General features: G+C 45.7%; 2 long non-coding RNA genes across 2 annotated transcripts in view; one reads left to right on the forward strand and one right to left on the reverse strand.

Annotated features, from left to right (window-relative positions):
* Window positions 1–21,880, forward strand: part of LOC120097866 (uncharacterized) — a 42,846-nt gene extending 20,966 nt beyond the window's left edge. The window contains exons 3-4 of the long non-coding RNA XR_015641165.1: window positions 3,027–3,146; window positions 21,576–21,880. This is a non-coding gene — a long non-coding RNA (uncharacterized LOC120097866). The remainder of the gene's footprint in view (window positions 1–3,026; window positions 3,147–21,575) is intronic.
* Window positions 5,785–9,205, reverse strand: LOC148000036 (uncharacterized). The gene is made up of 3 exons (XR_015641166.1): window positions 8,485–9,205; window positions 6,970–7,081; window positions 5,785–6,674 (listed from the first exon to the last, which is right to left on the reverse strand). It is a non-coding gene; the product is annotated as an uncharacterized LOC148000036 (long non-coding RNA).
* Window positions 21,881–25,564: the final 3,684 nt, after the last annotated feature.

Raw genomic sequence — 25,564 nt, forward strand, 5'->3', positions numbered from 1 at the left:
TATACAAACTGTGACATTTAAAAAAATAGTTTTAAAATTATATTTGTATAATGGTATGTGCGTGTGGGTGTGTATGTGCGTGTGTGCTCTTGTACTACTGTGCACACAAGGTGGTCAGGAGATATTGCATGAGAGCCAGTTTTTTTCTGTCTACCCTTCGAGATCCTGGGGATAGAACCTGGGTCTTTAGGCTTGATGGTAAGCACTTCCTCCTCTGAGCTATCTCACTGACTCTTACATATTTTTAAATTTCTCAGCCTATCTTTTCCCAGTATTCATGCTCACGTTGGAGCTGAGCCTGTGATGCTGTTTTTGCTCAGGCTGGATACTGTCAGACAGTAACAGCAGCAAAGCCATAAAAACCTCATCTGCCTGCCTGGCTTGGTTTGGACTGTATGGGGACAAAATAAGTAGGCAGGTGGAGTTCTGCTGTCCCCTTTTCTTTGGTAAATACTTATTTAGTGGTTACTGGGGGATCCTTGGGGAATTAGTCAGATGTGGGAGAGAAGCCATGTGTTGACTGTGTTGCCCTTGGGATATTGCTCAACGTTTTCAAACTTTGGCTTCTAAACTAGGGCTAATGTACCTCGTGTTACACAAGTGACTGTGACTGCTAATACTGTCATTCCTTTTGTTTACAAGATGGCTCCCAATCTGCTTTAGACGTGGCTTGTTCCTTGCTCATAAGGGCTGTCATCTGGCTTGAAGGAGAAAACTAAATTATGCTGTAAGGTGGGACACTTCCAGGGTAATCCATCGGCATACACCAGACATTACAGGATTAGAAATTACATAAATTTGGATTACACAGGGATAGGGGAGAAGCTTCATAAAGTTGAGGTGTCTTGGCTGAGCCTCGGGAACAAGGAAGATCTTAAGGAGAGATGGGACAGGAACTGACTGTCATTCGAGCCAACCTGCTTCTTCTGTAGCCTGTTGGCTTTCCATGGTTTCTATTATATTCCCTATTATGTATCCAGAGTGTTCCTCAGTGAAGAATATAATGCTGTCTTGTGCAGACACTTATCCTGTATTACCACACTGTGTGTAAATCCTGGGAGGATGGCACAGAGGAGGCCTTGTGACCTTGGGGTACTGGTGTTTCATGGTCTGTTTGTAATGATCAAGACCTAGTGGATTAAGTAAGAGGTGGTCAGCTTGGAAAAGATGTCTTGGGCTGGACAGAAAGATGCCAGAGAGCTGTTTCTTTTGTCCTTGTCCATAGATTAGTTCTCTTTGGAAATGTGGAAGTTAGCGGAGAAGTCGTGGGGAGCTTTTAGCACACTAAACACACAAGTCCTTCATGTGGTCCAGGAGTCCCTTAAGGTTCTGCACACCTGGGAGTTCACCTCAGCTCCGCTCTTCGCCAATCTTAGGCAGGTTGGTAACCTGTCTGAGTTTAGTGCCACCTAAGTAACACATTGACGATAAATCTCCTCATATCACTGTTCTGGGAATTAGAGGGAACAGCTATCAGAGAGGTGAAGATGTGGGATGCGAAGCCGTAGAGTCTTACTTTCTCTTTCTTGTTTTCCATTTCTCTGTTCCCATCAATAGTGGGTACTTATGTACAGCAAACATGGGGGCTGGGAGTGAAGCTCTAGGGTAGAAAGCTCTTCTGGCATGGGGAAAATTTCATATACAATCCCTAGAAGAGAATCAGAAGGTAAGAGATGGGGGAGAGAGAGAGAGAGAGAGAGAATGAATAGATAAGTATTTCGGTAGTTATCAACTATGATAAAAGGCATCCAGAACATCAACTGGATAGCAGAGTCTTCCAGAGGCTTAGCATGGAGGTAACCATGGTAACCGATGGGAGAGCTTCTGCCTCCCAAACTGGTAAAGTTCTGCTAAAGGACAGCACGGTAGAGGTCCTAATCCTGGTTTGTTGACTTCCCTCACTGGGAGAGCCCTGTCCAGTGCTGAAATTGAATGAATGGACGTTGCTAAGTAAGGATATGTAAGCAAACTTATTCCTTTATGTGGAATTAAGTAACTGGATCCCTCCCTCCCCTTGGTGGCATTTTGAAAGAGAAATTTGTTTCACAAGGAAAACACCAATAGGACTGTTCTGACAGTTGAAGGTTTTGTGGGAAGGATGGGGGAAAAGGGGCTTGAGGTGGGGGGGGGCGGGGACATTTACTCAAGGTCATCGGACTCAGAAATTAAACGTTTACTTTACATGCGTATAAGTGGCTCCCTCTTAGTGTAGTATAATTTCCCATTTTTAAATTGCTTGCTTAATGGGCCATGGTGAATTGTGCACACTGGCTTTCCCTGGCACATGTAAGGATGTATTGTTCTTAGAGCCAGCCCAACAGCGCCCTCACTTCGTTATCTGCCGCTTCCCCATTGTTTTTCACCTGAGTCTGCGAAAGACAAGAGGGCCAGCTGAGGCAGAGGGCCGTGAGGAAGGTAAATGTGCACCCAACGTGGGTCCGGACCCCAAATACCCTCAATCCCATCTTGGGCCTCACTCTTCTTTCCTCCTAAACATGGTATTTAAACCAGATGGGGAAAGCTCTTTACCTAAGGAGAAATTGGAAGTCAAAATCAAGTAAGTCATAGTATGAAGGGATGGACTGTTAACGGTTAAGGGAGTCTTGTTTAAATTTAACTGTCAGCTTCATGGTTGGATCTCAGGCCCGCTCCACAGGAGGAAGCACAAGCTGGTATGGTAAATCTAGCTAAGAACCCAAGGTTGTTGAGGTCAATGGGTAAACCGACTCCTATTATTTTGCTATATTCACAAAGCATCAAACTGTTCTCTAACCTCATTATCTCTCGACCGGTAAGTTAATGCAGCTCTCAGGCCTCCTTGGAGAGGTGTCTCTGTACAGGGGACGGTAACTCAAAGTTTGGAGAAGAAGCGTCAGCAGAGTGCTCAGCCACAAATGGCACCTAAGACTCAGGGCCCACTGTGTAAGACAGAGACAGAAAGAGTGTAGAAGCCAGGGGTCAGGGAGTATTAGAGTACAGCGATGTCTTCTGGTTCTGACAGGACCACTCTCCTCTTGATCTCACAGTAGGTGAAGTTGCTGCACAAGACCAAACCAGTCAAGACCTAGATGGAGAAGGGGAGGCTCATGGGCCACCACCTCTGAGTGACGAGCTATGGACAGTTAGTGGCCTACAGGGGAAGGAAGGTGAGTTGTTCCAAGGGTACATGTCCCCCCCGCCCCCCCCCCCCCCGTAGGTTGACAATGCTTCAGTGGGTACCCCCACACCCAGGAAATATGAGCAGCACAAATAAGGTTTAAGTTATTTTAGGAAAAAGAAAAGAACAAGAAGCTGGTGGGGGTGGGGATATAAGGGGGTAGATGTGGGAGGAGTCAGGAAGAGGTATAGGGAATGGGATCAAGATATATTGTATAAGATTATCAAAAGCAGTGATGTTTCCCAAACTTTGACTTGTGTTTCACGAATGTGTGAACCACTGTGCTGTGTGGGTTTATGCTGGCCATACCGTGTGAAATACACAATCAAACATCTCTGCCACTGTATAAGCGTCACCTGCCAAGGTTTGTGAGGGAAACTCTTCTAATTCTGTAAATGGCACAACTGGATGGATACATGGCAAATCTAACCGGTTGGTTAGGAGGCCGACTCTGGTTTGCAATTTAAACATACATTGCTCTCCACAAGGCAATAATCAAGTTGCCGAGCCTGCTTGGCTCTCAGCGCCACCTGTGCACTGATGAGAGCATTGAGGATGCTGTGACAGATGAAAGGATGGAATCGAGGGAGAAACACATGTGTCGACATGGCTAGTTAATAAGACGTTGCTTTGCTCACAGGCTCTTTCCTTCCCAGAGCCTTCAGACAGCAGCACCATAGTTTCAGGAGAACCTTAACCGTGTAGCATCGGAGTGAAAGGAGCAGGTTAAAGGTCAGGGAAGAGCCTGCTGCAGGACAGTGAGGATCTGAGTTCAGTCCATGTAAGAAAGGCGCTGTGCCAGTTGCTTCTGACGCCAGAGCTGGGGATGACGCAGAGGCAGGAAGATTGCCAGAGCTGGCTGACCAGCCAACCTAGCTAACTGGGTGAGCTCCAGATAGAGTGAGGGACCCTGTCTTGAAACCTGAGTTGGAGAGCTAGTAAGGAAGACGCCAAATGCTGATCTCTGGTACCTCAACACACATATGTACATAGACATGCTCACACACACACACACACACACACACACACACACACACAAGCACATGGACAGTACAGACACATGGACATTTGCACACACAGAGAAATAAAAAGAATAAACATTTAGGGTAGTTTGTTTAATGGTTGAATATCTTAAGCAAAGTGTAGGCAAGTTTTAAGGTGGGGAGTGATGGCTCACAACCTTAATCACTTGGGAAGCAGAGGCAGGTGGATCTCTTCCTTCAAGGCCAGCCTGGTCCACAGGACATCCAGGGCTACACAGAGAAACCACGTCTCAAAAAAAAAAGCAAAAAACTTTTTATTTTCTGTGATTGACACTTTTTTTTTTATGATCGGCAAAGCAATTTTTGGGTCCTTGGTTAATAGTGGTCACTGCTCAATGTGTCCCAGGTTGGCTGAACCCAGTGTTACACAGTGGCAGCATCTCACCCTCTCCATTGTACTCCACTGATCACGTAGCACCATGGCGGCCTGCTTGTCAGCTTTACCATCCCCCTCTGAGTTCACCTCTCCCCTCTGCCTTCCTTTTCATTATCACACACACACACACACACACACACACACACACACACACACACACACACACAAATCGAAAACATCTCTTATTCTGTTGCTTTATCCTGTCACAGCAAATCTGTTGTGAAAAAAAAAAGTTTTGAGAGGAAAAAAAAAACAAATAAAAGATGTTTCCCATCTTATTATTTGTCTCACCTCTGATTTGGGAGCTAGAGGGTGAGCGAATGGCTGACTGTGTGCAAAGATGGCTGTGCGGTTGATCTGATGTAGGTCTCACAGCCGAGCTTCTCAAACATCGATCGCGTTTAAAGGAGAAAGAACATAGGACAGTCAGTCCAGGGAGTATGGAATCCCGTTCTCCTGAACTCATTGTCTAACCTCTAAGATACTTCTGCCCACACAGAATTTTCAGAGCACAGAGGATACTAATGGGAAAAAAAATATCCATCCCACGCACCCCACTGGAGTGACAGAGTTGCTTTCTTTCATCTCATTGGTAGCACAAAAGATTTCGCTTGTATTGTTTTTGGCTTTTCATGGGCACCAGGCGAGGGAAACACTGTTTCTCTGGGTGGCTGGAAGCCATTTAGGATGGGGTGAACATTCCCTTGTTAAGAATACCAATAGACCAGTTTAAAGAAATCCAGAGTGTCCACTGTGGGAGCCTAGAAGAGTCAGAAGGGAGTATGTGAACTGAGCTAGCCGGTGCCCTTTGCAGTCAAGAAAGAAAAGCACCATTGGGGACACAGCTCAGTTGGTAGAGTAGCTGGCTGGCACGAGTGAAGTCACAGGTTTGATCCATGGCGCTGAGTAAAAAGGGTGTGGTGGACTGTGGCTTAGACTCTCAGTACTTGGGAGGTTCAGCGAGGACGGTCAGGAGTGCAGGTCATTCTGGGGCTGCCTAGAAGGACTGAGGCCAGCCTCGAACACATAACATTGAAGGTCAGCTAGAGCTGCAAGCTGAGAGTTCTGTCTCAAAAAGTTAGAAGCTTGGGATTCATCGCAATAGCAAAGTGCCTGTCTACCATGTAAGGAGCCCTAGCTTCTAGTGTGGGTACTAGGGTGAGCTCGGGGGAGCACCAGGATGTTCATAACAGAATCTACCACTGATCTCATGACTCTCTCAAACACATCTTTATTTTTCAAGTTGTTCAGGGTGTAGCAACTAAAACCTCCTTGTTAACGACATCATTTATTGCTATTCCCAATCATCATGTTTTATTTTATTCATTATTCTCTCAACGTGAATACTAACAGGCATTCTCTTTTATGTGCATACATACTTGCTCATATGCATGAGGGTGCACATGTATGGACATGTGAGCGGAGCCTAGAGGACAGCGTTGGAAATGCTTTTCACCTTGGTTTTGAGACAGGACATCTCACTTTCCTATGGCTCGTGAAGTGTGCTAGCCTGTGTGGTCAGCGAGCCCCAGGCGTCCACTTGTCTTGGCTTCCCCACCTTTGAGATTAGAAGCACCTGCCACCATAACGGACTCTGTCATGTAGATGCTGGGGACTGAACTTACGTCCTCCTGCTTGGGAGCAAACTCATTCCCTATGGAGTTGCCCCCCCCTACCATCCCTTATAGACATTTTCTATATTGCTTTCATATTTAGGTCACGGCGCAGTTTAATATGAATACCGTCTTTCCAGCAAGGCTCCCCTCTATGTCTTCTCAGTAGAACTAACAGAATCAGAGGAGGAAAATAATATGCCTGATGTGTGATTATTTTCATTAGCGGGGAGTCTGACTCCTGTGTGATTGATATGCAAGCCATTCGTGCTGCACCTTTCCTTTGCTCTGAGGAAAACAGTCTCCGTTGTCTGAAAGTCAACAGTTTCCGACAGGCTCCATCTGGTCAGCCATTCCTTAGCTCCTACTGCGGTGCCCTCAGTGGGCCTCTCTGCTCGTGGACGGTGATGCTGGTGAGAGCTGTGGTGGCTTCCTGCTAAGAGCCCCCAGGAATCATCAAGCAGGACACTACAGGCATTGAAAACCTATAAAGGAGGGGGTGTTCCTTCTCTTTATTTAGTGTATTATTCTTTGGCGGATCCACGCATGTGTACCATGTTTTCTAGGTGTTTTTACCTCTCCCCACCCCCAGCCCCAGTTTTTTCTTATCCCCTCCCATTCCCACCAAACCCCCTTTGTTCTTGACAAGTCTCTCTCCCATTTTCACATCTTTTCTTTTGTTGCTGTTGTTGTTGTTGCTGCTGCTGCTGCTGTTGTAGACTTTGTGATCCCTGAGTTTAACTAAGGTCACTTGCATGGGTGGAGAAGATGGCCACTTACCAGTCGTTACGCCACTGAAGAAAGTGACTCCCTGTCGCCTAGCCACACTAACCTCAATGGCTCCTCAGGGAGGCACGGTTTCTCAAGGCCCTCTCCAATGGCTGTGGGTTTCCTATGAAATTAAAGTTAATCCTTGGTACAATTTTTTATAAACTTGAAGTTGAGGGCTGTAAATAGTAAGAGAGTAGGCAGATTCTAGCTCATGAGAGGTATTTGGTTTGGCTTGAAGGTGAAATTTAGAAAATTATTGGGCTGGGAGTCAATGTTTGAGGTTATTAATGATCAGAAGCCATGAACAAGAGACACTCTGTTATATCCGAAGCCCTTTCCTGTCCCTCCCTTCCTTTTTTCTCCTCTTCCTGCTCCTCTTCACCCCCTATTGAGTCCCCCTTTCTGGGTTTCACACTGTCTACCCCAGGCTGGCCTGGAACTTGCTATGTAAACTAGACTGACCTTAAATACCGAACAATCCTTCTGCCTCAGCCTCCCAAGTGTGGGAAGTACACACATGAAGCACTCTCTCCCCTTAGGCTTCCTTGCTGCTTTCAGTTTTTCTCCTAGTTTCTTTCCCCTTCCCTTTATTTCTCAGAGGCTGTATTCCATGGAAGCAACGTAGATGTGAAGACTTGAGATGTGAGAAACTGGGCTCGCTTCTGTTTGTGTAACCGTAGACAGGCAAACCTACTCTACCCCCACCCCATCCCCACCGCCTACTTCCAAAAGCCGATTTTCTATGATCATTAAATAAGATAATGCCTATGAAAGAAAATCTGCGAATGGTGGATACCACACGTCTTATTTGTGGTCATGTAGTCCTACAGATACAGACATCTCAAAATGTAGGATGAGCAAAATTCAGTCTCGGGAAGCTTACTGGTACAAGGGACCCCGAAATAATTGTAAGCTCAACAAAGCAGTAAGATGAAAAGAATCGAGGTCTGAGTGGCAGGAGGGCTAACCCAGGAGAGGTCTGCAAAGGGGGGTCAAGGCATTTTTCCACAGAGGGGCTAGCCTGAGAAAAGAGAGAAAGAGCATGCTGATTCTGGCACTTCTGGGTGGTTGAAATGGTATGGGCATTTTGGCAGAAGAAATGAGGCACTTTTCCTGGTACATTAGAAAGCTTTGCTTGCTGTGCAAAGCCATTAGGTTAGACCCTGTGGGTACCCAGTGGATGTCTCACAATTTGAGACAGAAGCAGATGTTTGGAAATGTGTCTGTTAGGGTCACCTGTACAGTTTAAGGAGGCACCTGATGGGGGAGCTCAGTAAGGAGCCGTCCATCAGGAGACCATCCTGCTGGAAGAGAGGAATCAGAGGAACAATAAGGAAGAGTTGGAGGAGAGAAAGACACAGAGAAACAGGGCATGGGATCGAATTAAATAAAGTAGAAGCATCTATGTTGGACACGCATGACACCCTCTCTCCGCTGGAATGTTCCAGATTCATTCGTTTTCCGCTCATTTTTCCACAGGGAAGATGCTCATCTTTGTTTTGTACATGAGATTACTCAACCTACCTGTGAGTCTTGCAACGACTCCTCTAGAAGTCTCTGATGCCAAGAACGTTGCTGGGCACACCTCACGTTTTAGAGAATTTCCTTTCCCAGAATGTATGGTCTTCGAGGGCAGGGATCAGTCCTGACTGCTAGGTGTGATATTGTTAGCTCTTCATTGCAAACCTCGCTATAACAACATCCTATCAGTCCGATGCCTAGAGAAGCCAGAAGGTAGGGAGATGGAGAGAACAAAATGAAGAAGTCACCTCAGTGTGTACAGGCTTGGCATGAGAACAGTAATAGAAGACATTGGCTGAAGCTGGATATGGTGGCTCGTGCCTACAATCACGGGATCTGGAAGGCTGAGACAGGAAGATTGCCATGAGTTCACAGTTACATTGGACTACAGAGCAATACAGGGAGAATCCATTTTAAGTGTCAAACAAACAAGCAAACAAACAAAAAAAACCAAATTTTTTAAAAGAAAACAAAATGGAAAAAATAATGCTCGATCTAATTTAAGTCGGTCAGCAAACCTCTGTGGTGCTACTTCTCTATCTAGTTTATGGAAGATGAAAATGAAAGTTGGAGATTACTCAGATAGTGGGTGGCAAAACCAAGGTTTTAGTACTTATGTAGGGCAAAGCCCCGTATTGCTCTCCTGAATTCCATGGACAAATTCTGTCACGGAAGTCAGTAGAGTGCCTGACTCTCAGTTCTGCTCCTTACATCTGATGTCTCTCACTCACAGTTATTCCTCAACACATTTTATAGAAACAGAGCTAACATCTTCCTCCCTCTCTCCTCTTCTCCCACCCTAAGAATGCCGTGTAACCACAGTGTTTGTCTTGGGCAAACTCTCAATCACTACGACAAAATACCCAGGAGGCTCAATGTATAAGGAAGGTTTATCTTTGGTTTGTGGTTCGAAAGACTTCAGCTGGTCGTCAGTTGGGTCTGTTGCTTCTGGAACTGTAGGGAGGCAGAACATCATTGCGGGTGGGTATGGTGGAAGAGACCCTCTTACCTCATCACCAATGACCCAACTTTCTTCCACTCCACTGACGACTCTGCTTACTTTCGAGGGCACCAGTGGCCAAGCACCAACCCTGTAACCTATGAGCCTCAACACAGGTCCAAGTTGATGGCTAAATGGTCACACATGAGGCTCTTCACTCTAACAAACTGTTAGTTTGAGGAATTCCTGCAGTCTTTCACATGAGTGGCATCTGTCTTAAAATCCACCGTGTCTGTTTCTTCAGCTCCTCGCTGTGAGGGATTCTGTGGGTTAACTCATCTATCAACAGGCACTAGCAGTAAGACCAGAGACTTTAGAAACTCCAGCTCATTGAGAACAGGGAAAGGATGGTTGTATGACCTTAATGGCCCAGAGGAGGAAGGGCCCTTTGAGGAAGCCTCAACTCTGCATACTTCAGATATGAGGACTGCGGGAGTTGGCTCCCTCCCCTCTCCCAACCTGATACCATAAAGCTGGCTGCCTCAACCCTAGCAGGAATTTATTGCCCAGACAGTTTATCAGGATTCACTCCTTGTTTGACCTTTTAACACCCACCCCCACACACCCTAAAGCCCCTGAGTATGCAGATGAAGCATCTTCCAACATCCCTGCTCTGGCTACTGGTACATGACCACACAACCTTGCCCCAGAGACCTGGCTACCTCCTCACAGGAAATACCTCTTCCCTTCCCCAAATAAATGAACCAGTTCTCAAAGCTGTTTCTGCTCACTCATCATTGACCAAGGTCCTACATTGCATCCACCAGCATCCAAATGAGCTTCTATCCCCCCAGTCCACCTTAGTGTGCAATGGGCCCGGCTACCCCAAGGGAGACGTGGACATAGGTCAGCCAGTGTTCATTTATCTCCTTTTCTAGGTGATCTGGTCTACTACTGGCATTGAGAGAGACTTGATAACCATTTGATGCTCTAATTCCATATGTATATGTTTATCATTTCTAATTACACATACATATTTGAGCTCTAGAATAACAGAACTCTATTCTCTTTATCTTCTGTGGAATCAACTGAGCTTTTCTTTTAAAATATATTTAAATATACTATTGACACCAGTGTTTCCGACATAAACTTATAAGCACTTATAAAAGTATCCTTTATAATTTATTAATATCTCTTTCCTTAAGACTTTACTTATTATTGAGTGACCCGGCCAGACTTGCTAATAAGTGAATTCTTAAGGAAGTTAAGACCTTGGAGAGGACCTGAATTTGGTTCCCAGAACTCACAGGACAGCTCACCACCACCCGAAGGTATCTTCTGGCTTCTACAGGCCCTGCAGGCCCTGCAGGCATACAGTTCACATACACACATGCAGCCAAACACTCACATGCAAAAAATGAAAATAAATATTTAAGAATGTTCATACTATCACAAAGAAAACAGTTACCTATGGCCATGTAAACAAGTTTGTTTACCTTTATGTTTCAGGCAGACAACTGTAATATTTATCTATAGCTTCCATTGTAAACTATTTTTTACTTTATATCATTAGGTAAGGTTCTTTTCTTAAATGCTGGTTTTATGGTATATGGCATCTCTATTGTAAATATCGTTAATGCAGTCTATTATCAGTACAAACACTGGTTAATTTAAAATAAAAAAGAAAGGAGAGAAATCCCGAGGAACGCTTGCCCTCTGGTTAGAGTGCCTCTTCTTTTTGTGATATCCTTGTGCCTTGCACTTTGATTTTTCTTTTTCATTTCACCTCCAAAATTGCATTGAAAACATCTGCTAAGGACTTATTTAAACAGCTAGTTAATGCTTTATAAAGCTCAGAGGTGCGCCCATCTGTTCTGGGAGCGCTGTCTCCTCTCAAGAGCTATGTCATATTTTCTACCCCTTTGACAGCTGGGTTTTGCCTCAAAACTCTTAATTTCTCTTTATGCCTAGCAGTGGTACAGCACCTTGCTTCAAAGCTTCAAAACGGATGTTTTCCCATGTTGTTTTGCTCTGAGCGTAACGAAGAACAAGGAAGCCCCTTCCTCCCTCTCTGGTCTGACCTACATCTCATTCTGTTCTACGTGTTGCTTTTGTTATTTGAACCATCACTCCTGTGCATGTGTCTGTCTGTGTGTGTGTCTGTGTGTATGTATGTCTGTGTGTGTATGTGTCTGTGTGTGTGTCTGTGTCTGTGTGTGTATGTGTATGTGTGTGTATGTCTCTGTGTGTGTTTGTGTCTGTGTGTGTGTGTGTGTGTCTGTGAGTATCTCTGTGTGTGTGTGTGTGTGTGTGTGTGTGTGTGTGTGTGTTTGTGGTGTATTCATAGAATAGAAGTGAGGACATAACTCAGATAGGTTTAACCTCCAGACTCTTGCTCTGTGGTCCAGTCTGATATTCGGTCTTAGTGCCAACCTCTTCAACTTAAATCTGGTCAATAGAGAACATTTCTAAGACCTTGATGGAGAAAGAAAGCTTGTCTCAATATCAACGCTGTCCTTGTAGATCACTTCAGCCCTCTGAATGACCAATCAGAACCAGCCTCTGTATTGCCTCACGAAGGGAAACCCATCCCTAGTCACTGAGAGAGCCCTGATGAGGCTCTTACCTCAGTGCAAGGTGACAAAGCTGTCCTTCCTCCACTGTTTTCTTGGGAAGGCCAAGAGCTGGACACAAATTGGCATATAAGCACGATGACACCAGTCTCTCACCCTTTCCTTATAAAACCCCTAGTACCATACTGGGACACGCCCCCTCCCCAGTGATCTCATTTAATTCTGGTTACTTCCAAAAGCTTGCACCACCAGACATCGCCAGAAGAATGGTGTGAACGTGGGCTTAAGCTTCTGACACATCCAAACCATAGCAGCGTCCCAACCGCCACCCACCCCGACCCTGCTCCCGGCTCTTGTCTTCCGTGGCCCATCCCCTCACGGTTTCACAATGAACAGGAGGGTACAGAATTACAGAAAAACTCTTCTGGTTTGTACCTAAACTGCACACATGGAGTCTGCCTCGGATTCTTTAGCCTGTCTGTTCCCAGGCACACTGGCTACTGTTGAACGAGGCAAAATGTGTTCTGTTTTGGCACAGTTATCCCTGTCTACAGTTGGTTGTGTTTTTTTTGATTTTTTGTTTTTATTTTTAAAAATAGTGACAGAAATCCAGTAGTGGTCATTTGTGTCTTGCCTTCATTACAGAAAATTTGGATGACGCCTCACAGCCACTGACTGTGCGGGAGCGGGAAGCCTCATTCACTCTGGGCAGGTCTATTTGTGTTCTGATACAAGAATCACTATTCTCCTAACCCTCCCTGCAGGTGTCACTTCCCATTCTCGTGTCTCTCCTGAGTCTCCTGCAGGCAGGCACACCCTCACTATCTGCTTTCTTTTGCCTCCTCACAGACAGGGGACACTGGAAGGGGTGGTCCTATAATCCACACTGACTTAACCTTTGGGGAATTTTTATTTGAGATTTAATTTGGAGATTTAAAATAAAGGTGTATCTGACACAGGTTTGTCTCAGAAAACAGTATTCTGTCCCCTAGTGTAGAATTCTTTCTGAAAATAGAGCCACTGTGTCTCAGAAACCAACCACAACTTCCTATGTGGTCTTCAACCAAGGAAAACACTGTCTACCCAGTGAGTCAAATACAAGACTGTGTGTGAAGATTCACACGCACCTGCATACACACACACAACACACACACATAGATACATAAACACTAATAAGCACACATACATATACACACATAACACATATATAGTGATACACATAACACATTTATACATGTACACATACACACAACACATGCATGTGCAAATATATAAACATAAACACATACGGATATATATATACACATACATACATACAAACATGTATATGTATATATTATGCAACTACTATTAACAAATATTAATTTCCAAAGGCAAATCCAGGGAGGAGTCAGAGCATAGCTATCCTGCCCATCACAGAGAAGTGAAGGACATGTCCATGCACACAGACAAGGACCGTGTTTCTCTCTATAAGCCAGTGTCCCAGGAAAGCTCATGATAAGCAAGAACGGATAGTGGAGTGGGAGAGTGATTTTGACCGTTGTGTGCTCTGGGCTGGGAACATCCCTGCTTCTGAGGACCGGTGCTGTCTGAGGGCAGTTTGAGGCAGGAACGTCTTTGTAAGCCATTTCTTGATCTGCAAAGTGAGCCACAACCTCAGGCAAAGCCTGTGGAGAATGGAGCTGCTGTTGAGCCCAGTGTTTTCTGCAGACGCCCTGAGTGAGGTTAGGGTACAAGAGGGGATGTGCAGTGGCCATCCCGGGGAGCGGAGGGATGAAGGGCAGACCGGCCATCTGAAGGACGTCCAGAGGGACTTTCCCTCTGTTCCTCAGTTCCTTTCCGAAGCCTCAGGAAGAGCCGAGGGCTTCACTTTCCCCTCGGAGCAGACAGAGGTAGAGCAGAGGAAAGCCGGCTTTCTTATGTGGTCTGGGAAGGTGTCCAGACCCTGCTCTTAAAGTCATCATCAGTATAAAAGACAAGGGACAAAGCAAAGACTCGGACTCGTTGTGTGATAAGACTGTGTGGTGCATGGTTCCTTCTAACTTGGGGAATCCTTGAGGCTGTCCCTATGGGATCATGTAGACAGTCTCCTGTAAGAACAGGGTAATACGTATGAACTTTGAAAATGTGCCATTTCAGTGCTTCTGTTTAAAAGCTAAATGCTTTTCTGGTTTCATTTAATGCTGGCTTCACACAACAAAAGAGTGTATACAAAACTTCACGCTAAGAATTTAATTACTTTAAATTTGCTTAGAGTAACAAAGTTTTTATTTCTTGGTTTTCCCAAAACAGTTTTACTCTGTAACTCAGGCTGGCCTTGAACTCACTTTCTTCCTGTGTCTAAAAGCTAGGATTATAGACCTGGGCCAACCGTGCATGGCTTTATTCAGAACAACTTTAAACAGTAAAATCAAAAACAAATAATAACAAAGAGCACACTTAATTAGGGAAGACTGGGGAAGAGAAGGGACACAGTTGGTGACATGTTAATGGGACTTCCTCTGCCTTTGAAACAATGGACCCACATTTTCATTTTGTGCGGTGTCTCAAAAATCTACATAGCTATGGTGGGGTGCCTGGCTTCTCTCCCTCAAGACAGACAGAAGCCAAATGGGCACCCGGTGAAGGAGATGGATGTATTGTCCTCTAGAGACATTGAACAGTGCAGGGATGGAACTTGCATGGGCCAAGGAGCTCCCGGCAAATCGCAAGCTCTCCTCCCATTCTCTCAGCAGAGGCGTTCATCAGATGATGCCCTGGTTCACCCCAGGTTCTGGCTTTCCCATTGCTTCATTGTTTTACTTTATAAACAGCCAAGGACCTCAAGGATCAGAGGAAATCTTCCAATGCAAAGGGTCACCAGATAAACATCGAGTCCCCGGGGAAAGGGGACAATGTGAACAACTTATTTGACACCACCAAGCATTTGGGGATGTGGGGATGACTAAACTTGTTGCACAATTTTTGGGAAAGCGCTGTGGCTGGTGGTAGGAAATGACCAGTAACTCTTCAAAGGGGGACGAGAGCTGACCGAGGGTGAAGAGGAAGGAGATCATCAGGACGCATCCTGCCTGACCTCCGCAGAGCCCACATAGTGAGGGCGCTGAGCACTGGTTTATTTTAGAGTGCTGGAGACTAAACCCAGGACCTTATACATGCTGCTCAAGCACACTACCACTATTAAATACAAGTTTCATATAACTATATTTGGAAGCTGTGACTAGGACATGTAGAGACGGGGGAGAGGAACCAACTTTTCACTCAGCATAAGTAGAAGCCGGCAGGTATTTTCTAGCATCTGTAAATCAATGGCTACCCGTATTAAGCATATGACTGAAGAACAGAGAAGTAACTTTCAGAATAAACACATAGCTAGGTATGTGGTTCATACCTATGATCCTCACACTTAGGAGGCCGAGCGAGATGAGAATGGGATTAGCCTGGGCTACTTAATGATATCTAGGTCACCATGCTACCATAGGGTAGGTACATTGTGAGATTGTGTAAGTATTTGTGTGTGTGTGTGTGTGTGTGTGTGTGTGTGTGTGTGTGTGTGTGTGTGATTACTTCCTGGGTCAGGGCTTGAAGACAGGGTGACTGATGAACAAACCAGTGGAAGGAATCTCTTTTCACGTGTTGTTTGCATCCATCTGATCTTTTTCCTTTTTTTCTTGTCTTTTTTTCTTTCTTTCTTCCTTTCTTTCTTTTTTCTCTTTCTTTCTTTCTTCCTTTCTTTCTTTCTTTCTTTCTTTTTTTTTTGATAAGCATCTAGTAAAATAAAGACAAGACCAGGACAAGGAAATGGTGTCGGTTTCCCACTGAACTTCCTGGAAGGTTAAACACCCACACTTGGAAGTGTGGTATCGAAAAGGAACACATAGAGTCCTGGTGAGAACAGGCCGGTCCCTCATGGACAGTGGAAGCCTCACATGGCACTGCCTGAATCCAGGTCGGAAGTCACAGTGGACAGTATACATTCTCTACCCTTCCTGTTTCTGCCAGTCATGATCACCAGGTTCCAATACCCTGAGTGCCTGCCGTGCTTGGCTGAGGCTAGATCATGTGCTCATGAAACACTGCCAGCTTCATGAAACTCACTGGGGGGAAATGGCATTTAGGCCTCTCGACTGACTTTAGAGGTCACAGTCCATGACCGACCGCATTGCATCAAGGCCAGCTCTCTGTAGAGGCGTGTGGTAAAATGGCTCACTTCATGACTGAAAAACAAGAGAGAGAGCAGAAGAGACTGGGGTTCAGTATTCCCAACTGGGGGTAGTTACCAATTGCCCAAAGACCTTCCAAAAGGCCCTACCTTTTTTCGACATAATTCTAGGCCTTTATTACATGGAGCTTTTGGGGGCCGTTAGAGATCTGGTGGACAGCCCAAGTATTTATTTGGTTTAGCAATCGTTATTTCCCATTGGTTAACTTTTATTTTAGTGCTCTACGATGGTCAATAAGAAACTTGGAGTGCTGATGGATGTTTGATCTATTCCCTCAAGTTGGGGCATTGCGAAGAGTCAGGGTTAGGGAAGGGGAAGGACGTTATAGGGCAAGAAAGTCCACAGGCCTTGAAAACAACCCGAGGAATGGGCTGCCCTGATCTCGCAGTGGTTACCTATTCATACACATCCATATCATAAATGTATGTGTTGTGCAGATGCACACGGTCACATCTTGTTTGGGTACAACATTTCCAGGCTTCTAGTTCCTCTGCATTCTCTGAGCTTCCGGCTCTCTTACTCTGTAAGGTTTTCAATAAACACTTCTGAGAAGACTCTTCCACCTGGATACAAAGTCATTTGCATTTCCTCTCGTGTGAAGCCAACCGCAGGTATAGGACTGAGTAATTACAAACATCAGACGTGACTTTAGCAAGCGCGTGTCTTGTCTGAAAGCGGCATTGGCTGAGAACACGACTTTTAGGGTGGGGATAGCCAGCATGGGTGCTTGCTTGGAAAAAAACGGAACCCTGACAGGCTGCGGCTTGCTGAGTTTGATCAGCTTAAAACCGTGGGTTGATTCCTGCATTTAATGCAGCTGACGAAGAAGAAAAAGTCATTGACTCAGAGTTTGGGCTGGGGGCAGGTATGGCTTCATGCTGGGCCCAGAGGAGAAACGCATTTAAACAGGTGGCCGTGATATTTGGGAAAAGGCTGGATTGATTTTAAACTGCAGTTTCTTGTGAGGAACAGAATGTTGATACTAGCCGAGTCTGGCAGGCAGTTTAGTGGAGTATTCAGCCCTGCTAGAAGCAGGCTTCCCACAAGTCTGATGAGGTTTACTGCCATAATTGGGTATTTGACAGAAATATAGGAAGTGTTTATGCTCTGTGTTAGCCAAAAGTGGAGTTGTTTGTTTGTTTACAATGTCTCAGGGTGGCTGGCGTGATGGGTGGTGTGGTGGGAAGAAAGCCAGGAAGGTTCGAAATTACTTTGAAGGAAATAAGACATTTCTCACCTTTCAGTGATCTAACGGGGGGGGGGGGGGGGGTTGGAGCAATAGCTCAGTGGTTAGGGCCCCTTGTCGTTGGGATCGGATTTCAGATCTCAGCACTCGCAGGGAAGGAGGTCAGGCATCCCGTGTATACCTATGACCTCAGCGCTGAGGCAGGAAGACCTCTGTAGCCTATCGTCCAGCTTAACTGAGAAAGTGCATGTCCCAGATTAAGGGAGAGATCCTGCCTCAAGGGAATACTCAGGGATAATAGAGGAGGATGCCCAATCCCTCCTGGTTTCTATGCCTTTGTAGAGGCACATGCACCCCAATACACATTTACATCTGTACTCAAACATGCACACTGGATAGATAGATAGATAGATAGATAGATAGATAGATAGATAGACAGACAGACAGATGATAGAGATAGATTGATGATAGACAGAGATAGATTGATGATAGGCAAATAGATAGATGATAGATTGATGATAGATGATAGGTAGGTGGATAGAGATAGAAAAGTAGATAATAGATGACAGATTAATGATAGATGATATATAGATAGATGGGTAGATGGGTAGACAGAGATAGAAATACAGATGATAGATAGATGATACATAGATAAACAGATGATAGATGATAGATAGATAGATGATAGATAGATAGATAGATAGATAGATAGATAGATAGATAGATAGATAGATAGATTAAAATAGAAAATTTCTGGGAAGGAAATCACAGGTCCAAGAGTCTAATTGGCTCTTCTGCTGCTTGAACATCACCTAAACATGTTACATATGTGATCTCAGTTCTATTTCACAAGTCGATACAAAAAGGGTCTGCCCTTTCCCATGCAGGAGCCCTTTGTGCAACTACAGTGTGTTTTATAATCACCTGGGTTGACGGTCGGGTATCCCTGTTTCTTTCAACACCGATTCCTCACAGACATTGCAGCCCGTATATGTCCTCTGAATTCATCTATTCATCAAATAGTCATCGTGCTCTCAGTGCCAAGTGACACATAAGACACTGTCCTTCTCTGGGACTAGTGGTCTCCAGACAAACTTAAGAATAGGCTGGGCTGCAAGAGGGAGGTATGTAGGCTTCTGAGAAAAGCATTTGGCTTTTCTTATGCAGACATTAGCAAAGCTATCTGGCAGCATTTGATGGGGAGAGGGTGAGGAGGGCTTCTTGTATTTCACAATTTTAAGAACTCTCATCTGTAGCTATATTTATGCATCCTATTTCATATCTGTTGATATTTATTTAAGACTTTATCTATGGCTAGCATAACTGTCATATTTGTCCCTTTATGGGTTTTTTTTTTCTGTTTTTAAAACAGCATTTGCATCCTCAAGTGTTTCTTCTACTTTTCAAACAGTATTTCCCTATTTTGGAAAACCCTTGAGATTCTTAGTTTTAATTCATTTTTACATCGAGAGAACTGTTTGAAATCTGTCCATTCAGTTGCTGTGTGGGTCACATTCTGTACGTTTTGATGAACGGGGTGTTGTGGTTGCTTAGTTATCAACAACGTGTAAAGATGTTAGCTTTGCCCCACAGTTCTCCAGCTGAGATCCTATCTGCGCGTTCATGTGAGGCTCCAATATTGTCCGTGTGCCCAGGGTCATTTTCTCTGCAGCATCCCTGACCTCTCCCTGGAGCATCCCTGACCTCTCCCTGCAGCATCCCTGACCTCTCCCTGCAGCATCCCTGACCTCTTCCTGGAGCATCCGTGGCCTCTCCCTGGAGCAGCCCTGACCTCTCCCTACAGCATCCCTGATCTCTCCCTGCAGCATCCATGACCTCTCCCTGGAGCATCCCTGACCTCTTCCTACAGCATTCCTGACCTCTCCCTGCAGCATCCCTGACCTCTCCCTGTGGCATTCCTGACCTCTCCCTGTGGCATCCCTGACCTCTCCCTACAGCATCCCTGACCTCTCCCTGGAGCATCCCTGACCTCTTCCTGGAGTATCCCTGACCTCTCCCTACAGTATCCCTGACCTCTCCCTGCAGCATCCCTGACCTCTCCCTGCAGCATCCCTGACCTCTTCCTGGAGTATCTATCTATCCCCTTGACCTGTGCAGTTGTTGTGAAAGGAGCAGTAGCATTTGCCTCTAATTAGAGCAGACGATGAGGGGATCTGGCAAATGGGTTTGTTGTTTTTCTTCGCTATGTTGCCAACATGAGAAATTTAAGGTCTGGAAAAGACCCTTGCCAGAGCAACCAGTTAAAACAAGAACAGGATTGCACTTAGATTTCGTCAGAAGATGATGAGGTTCCTTGTTAAGCAAGTGGGATGGGGCTGACTTGTGTAAGCTCATCCTCCCACTCATTCAGGGCATGCATGCGCACAGAGGAGCCCAGAAGGCTACAACTCAGGCAGACCACCAGCTGGGTGGCATTTCGGAAAAATGCCATAGCTCACCTTCTCTCCTCTCTTCTCTTCTCTCCTCTACCTTCTCCCTCCTCTCTTTTCCCCTTTCTCCCTCCTCCACTCCCTTTCCCATCTCTCTTCTTACCCTTCCCCCTCCTCTCTTTCCCCTTTCTCCCTCCTCCACTTCCCTTCCCATCTCTCCTTCCCCCTCCTCTCCCCTCCCCCTCCTCTTCTCCTCCACTCCCCTCCCCTTCTTTCCTCCTCCTCCCTTCCTCTCCCTCTTCTCTTCTTTCTTTTTAACTTTCATTTCTTTTTCTTCCCCAATGTCTTTCTCTTTCTTTTCTTTCTTTCTGACAGGGTCTCACCCTGAAGCCCAGGCTGTGTTCAAACTCATGGACCTTCTTCCTCTACCTTGGTTGTGTGCTGAGAGTATAGGTGTCCACCACTGCCCCCAGCTCCCTTTCTCTCTTAAAACCTCTCCATCCTGGTGATGGCAGGTGAGGGCACAAGCCTGGTGATCTGAGTTTGATCCCTGGACCCACCTGATGGGGAAGGAGATGTAACTCTCAAAAGTCATGTCCTGGCTGGTGCACATGCAGGGCACTGGCACAGACCCATGTCTAACCCACCCCAAGCCCCACATACAAACAAACGATTAAAAACATAGCCTTTCCCACCAATTTTCCCTCAAGATATGGTGGGTTTCTGTTTCATAATGTCTCCCCTATGGAAATTTATCCTCGAGAAAGGACCTAGAGCTTGGCATGTTGGGGCACACATGTAATTAGAGCATTTGGAAGTCGAGACAAGAGGATCAGGAGTTCAAGGTCTGCCTTACCTACATTGTGACTTCAAAGCCATCCTGGCCTACATGAGACCTTGTCTCAAAATATAATGGATAAAAAGATTTAAACTCCACAACCAGCGTGTAATGTCTCCTACATTCCACCAAGGCAGTTGTTTTAAAGAGTAGCATTTGAGCAACTGGTGTAGTGAGGACCACACTCCAGAGGCTGACAGGGCTCGCCTAGTACCATTTTTGGCTGAAGAGGATGTGCATCAGCAGAGCAGTGGTCCTGGAGCAGTAGTCACTTGTCTTTGCCCTCCCTCTGGGGACGAGCAGTAACGTCCAAAATCATTTTTGATTGTTCCAATTTGGGGTGTGGGTGCTACTGCTATCCAGGGACAGGAGGCTTGGGTGAGTCAAACGTTCTGTGGTGCCGAATCCCCACCAGTAAAGCGTTGGTCCAATGGTGAGGTCTTACCTTCAGTGTAATCTGGGGGGATGGCCTGCCCTGTGAGGTTCTGCTATTCCAGGAATCCAAGGTGATTCGAGAGAAAGAGCTAAGGACAATGACTGATCTCTGTGCCCTCAGCCAAAGTAAAAGGAGAGAGGCAGAAATATGTTTCCTAGCCGGACTAAGAGAGGAGGAATCAGCGATCATTAGCAGAAGTAGCGCGTGCACGCGAGCGCGCGTGCGCGCGTGCGTGCGTGCGTCCATCTTAGTTTGTAAGATGTGGTCTCTCATTGGGACCTGGGACTCTCACATTAGGTTAGACTACCTTGCCAGCTCCCACGAATCTGTCTCCCCTCCTCAGTGTGGGATTGCAAACCTGTGGGACAGTGCCTGGCATTTTATATTGGGGTCCACACTTGCAAGGCAAGCACCCCACTGACCGTCTCAGCTTGCCAGTTCCCGTTGAGGCACTTCGATTTTCCGCCTATAAATCTTACCGTATTTCTTTTTCCTTCCTAACCTACAGCACCGATTGTTGAAGGGATTAAATAAGGTAATACTATGTGAGAGTTCGCGGTCCTGGCGCGGAGTCGTCCTGCACTGGGCTTTAGTCGGCTGCCTACGAAGATGAACCCTGCCTGTGTGAACGGGGCCATCGGAATTGTTTTCAACGGCACAGAAGTACTGACCGGGCTCCCGGGGTAATGAGCTGAGTTCACTGGCTTGAATTTGGAGAGTGAACACATACCCTTTGTGTCTGGGAGGTATGCTTGTGACTTCCTTTGTCTCTCCCGGCTTTGAGGGGAGAAGTAAATTTGGCATGGTCTGTTGTGTTTGCCTCCCCCACAGTTTTTTTTTTTCCCCCTCAAGTGCAGAAGCCTTTGTAAGATTGCCTTGTTAAAAACAAGCACCATCTTCATGCCTGCTGAAACCCAAGTCTCCTGCCGAGGAGAGGTGATGAACATGGGGGTGGGGTGGGGGCGCGGTGATACCCAGGGCGCAGACAGCCGCCCACAGCCCACGCAGGTACACTGGCCTGGCTGGGCCCACAGTGAGGGAGGCCTTTTGTAAAGAGCCTTTTCTATTGTGCCCAGCACCTCCCCCAACCCTGCCCCAGCCGTGAGAAGAGGAGAGTTGTCAATGAGACAGGCCAATTTTACCCTTTCCACACAATAGTACATTACAGACTTTTCTAAGACAGGGCCATTCAGAGCGAATCACCAAATGGGGATGAAAGGTTTTGATTTGCAAAGGCGCCTAAGCAGCTCTCTTTTTTTTTTCTGTGTTGGAGAAGGCAGGGGAGGAACCTACCCCCCATTCTTTTTTGGGGGGTCCAGGTGTGCTGGCAAGTTCTGCCTGCGGGAGCTGGGTAAACGCACCCAGCATCCATGCTGCCTACAGAGACTGTCTCACTAAGGGTTCCAGGGCAGTAGGTCCTGAATACCTGATATGAGGTGGGGAGAAATGGGAAGGTGCTGGTGGCAGCCGAGCTAGAGAAACAGTAAGTCAGAAATTGTAACATTAACAGCAACTGAAACGCATGCAAAGAAATGTGTGCAGAGCTGGGAGGCAGCTCAGTAGGCATGCACAAGGCCTTGGGTTTGAAGCCCTGGCTGGGCACAAACCTGGTTTAAGGAAGGTTGCTTTTGCCTGTAATCCCAGGATTCAGGAGGTGGGAGTTGGAGAACCAGGAGTCCAAGGTCAACTTGGATTGGAAGAGGCACTATTTAATTCATAAAACAAACAAAACCCCACAAGTTCTCAAGTGATTCTTTCTCAAAATCACAAATTATCAAGAAAAACGAGGAATGTCTGGGAGAGACAAGGATTAGAAGGCTTAAAGGAACTTTCTTAGGCTAGTCTAATGCCTTCATTCTATAGATGATCAAAAGGTCTATGTGATTTACACACCGGTGTGTATCACACACACACACACACACACACACACACACACACGCACACATGCACGCACGCACGCACACACCCGTGCACAACGATCTGTCCGGATGGGAATATATCCTTTTTAAAATATAAACTGTCATCCTATTGGGAAGGATGGTTTATTCTTATAATATGAAATCTGAAATTTGAAGACATATATAATTTTACTTCTAGGAAATTTGAGTAACAAAGGAGAAGGAATAACATAATATCTTAGGGTCATCGAGGGGAAATGATACACAGCTCAAGGCACAATCCCCAGAGGGCAAGGGAACAGGTTTGATGCTACTTGGAGTGTTTGTGGACCCCAAGCCGGGGTTGGGGTGGGGGCAAATTATGTATATTTCTCTCTACAAAAGGAATCCCTCACTCCACCCACCTCTACCACTGACTTTCCATTTTTGCTGCGCCTTGCTCTTACTGACCTGAAAGACTGGAACAGAGCCAGGGGGCTGAGAGGTTGGTATTTCTTTTTTCACGATCTTATTTCTAAGAAGTAGAAAAAGCAAATGTGCTTACACACAGCCTCAGGTTGCATTAGTAAACACATCCGGTTTAGGTTGAGGGAGATGTAAAATGGGTTCATACACTGGGAATGTCATTTCTGTTTCCATCGCTGGGCCAATGACCATCGTGCCTTCGAAAGTTAGAGCTGTCCTGGTAGTGAACGTCTTTCTCCGTCTAACAACGCAGAATCTTTATGAAAGAGAAGAGGAAACAGAAGCTGGGAAAAAGAAACCTTAGGAGAGTTACTGAAGAGAAGCCCTGGGACTTAAGGTCAGGGTGTCTCTGACCGCCTGTGTCCTTACACAGTAACACTGGATGTATCTGAGCGTTGCTTATATGAGGCATAGTCATCAGTGTAATGTGCTCGTGAGCTGGGACGCACTGATTATTCTCTTTTATAGCTGAAGAGACAAGGGAAGCCAAGCTCCCTGAAGCAGCTCTCTCTGCTAGCCTGAGGAACCGCCATCATTTGAGCCATGTCTAACAAGAGAGCTACTGTTTAAATGTCAAGAAATGTAATGCTTTATGCTGTGCTGGTGTTAGGATTTAGAAAGACTTTCCAAGAACTTGCATCAGAAAACTGCATTAACTATGTGTGATCGGGCCAGTGGCAAGTGTCACTGTTATCAGGATATAGTGGGATTTATTGCATGTAATTAGGATATAATTGGGTTAGCATTGAAGTGTTTCAGTAGAGTTCTGAAAATTCATTCTCTCTCTCTCTCTCTCTCTCTCTCTCTCTCTCTCTCTCTCTCGGCAGTTTTATATTCAGGACTAGGTCATTTTCTTGATTGACACTGTTGTGTTCTGCAAAGACAGAAGAGGTTGGGTAGAGGAGCACACTTCATTTCCCTCTGACTTGCTCTCCCTCCTGGGTATCCCACCTCTAGCTCCTCCATTTAAACACCTCCACTGCTGTGTACTGTGGAGGCCATATTTCTTTGTCACATCTGGATGGGGAGGCCTTCAGGCCTTAACTTAAAATATGTATTTCCAAAGCCCTACCCCTAGGTGAAGAGCTACAGAGATGAATGGCTGCTGAGGGAAGGAGATTCAGTCTAGGGATAAGGCCCCTAAGAGATTATCCAACCCCATAGTGGTCAGTTTTGGAGGAAAATGTCATCCAAAGTTCACGTGGTCAAAGACGCCAACTATGACTTGTGACTTTTAGAAATGGGCTTTCAAGTTATCAAGTGTTGTTTGGAAATTAACACAGTAGTCAAGCCCTCATTTTAAAATTAAGTTTACACACACACACACACACACACACACACACACACACACACACACCAATAATTGAAGACAGGGTCATGAATTTGAGAGGGAATTGGGAGGGTGTGGGAGGAGTTGGAGGGTGATAGGGAGTGGTATAAATACAGTACTAGTAAATGAAATTTTTTTAAAAAATTAAATTAAAAATTTTATAAATGTTAAATGGGGTGTAATGGTTCCCAGTATAATCCCAGGACTCAGGAAGTTGAAGCAGAAGAATCCCAAGTTTGAGGCCAATCTGGGCAACATAGGATGACTCTGTGTGGAAAACAAGCAAACGTTAAGCTGGACAGCAAAGCTTAAAACTCAGTATGAAACTGAGAGCTTGACTCTTCTGTTAGTTTCCAAACAACACTGGATAACCTGAAGGCTTGTGTCTAAAAGTCCCAAGTCATAGTTGGCGTCTTAGACCACGTGAAGTTAGGGCGATATTTTCTTTCCTCCAAAGAGGCAGTAGCTTGTTTTTTTGGAGAGTTAAGACAGGAGCCACTGTGAGCTCTGATCTGTTTTGGAAAATGTGAACAAAATCATGTTTACCTGGGAAGTGTTTTCAAATGTCCATTCCTCGCCTTGGCCTCCTTCAGAGTGGAAAAAGAAAGGTGCCTTTGGTGACTTGACTGGTCAGTACGTGGTCTAAAGCTGCTTTGGCAACGATGGCCCGGAGTGCTGGGACCCACCAGTCAAGCCTGACACTGGGACAACTGACACTGGGTACTTTTGTCTTTTCTCCCCCCTGCCCTCCCTCCTCCCATTCCTTACCATCTTTCTCCTGTCTTCTTTATTTTGGAGATCATT

The sequence above is a fragment of the Rattus norvegicus genome, chromosome 17 (genome assembly GCF_021556685.1).
Source record: "Rattus norvegicus strain SHRSP/BbbUtx chromosome 17, alternate assembly SHRSP_T2T, whole genome shotgun sequence".
NCBI classification, from domain to species: Eukaryota; Metazoa; Chordata; class Mammalia; order Rodentia; family Muridae; genus Rattus; species Rattus norvegicus.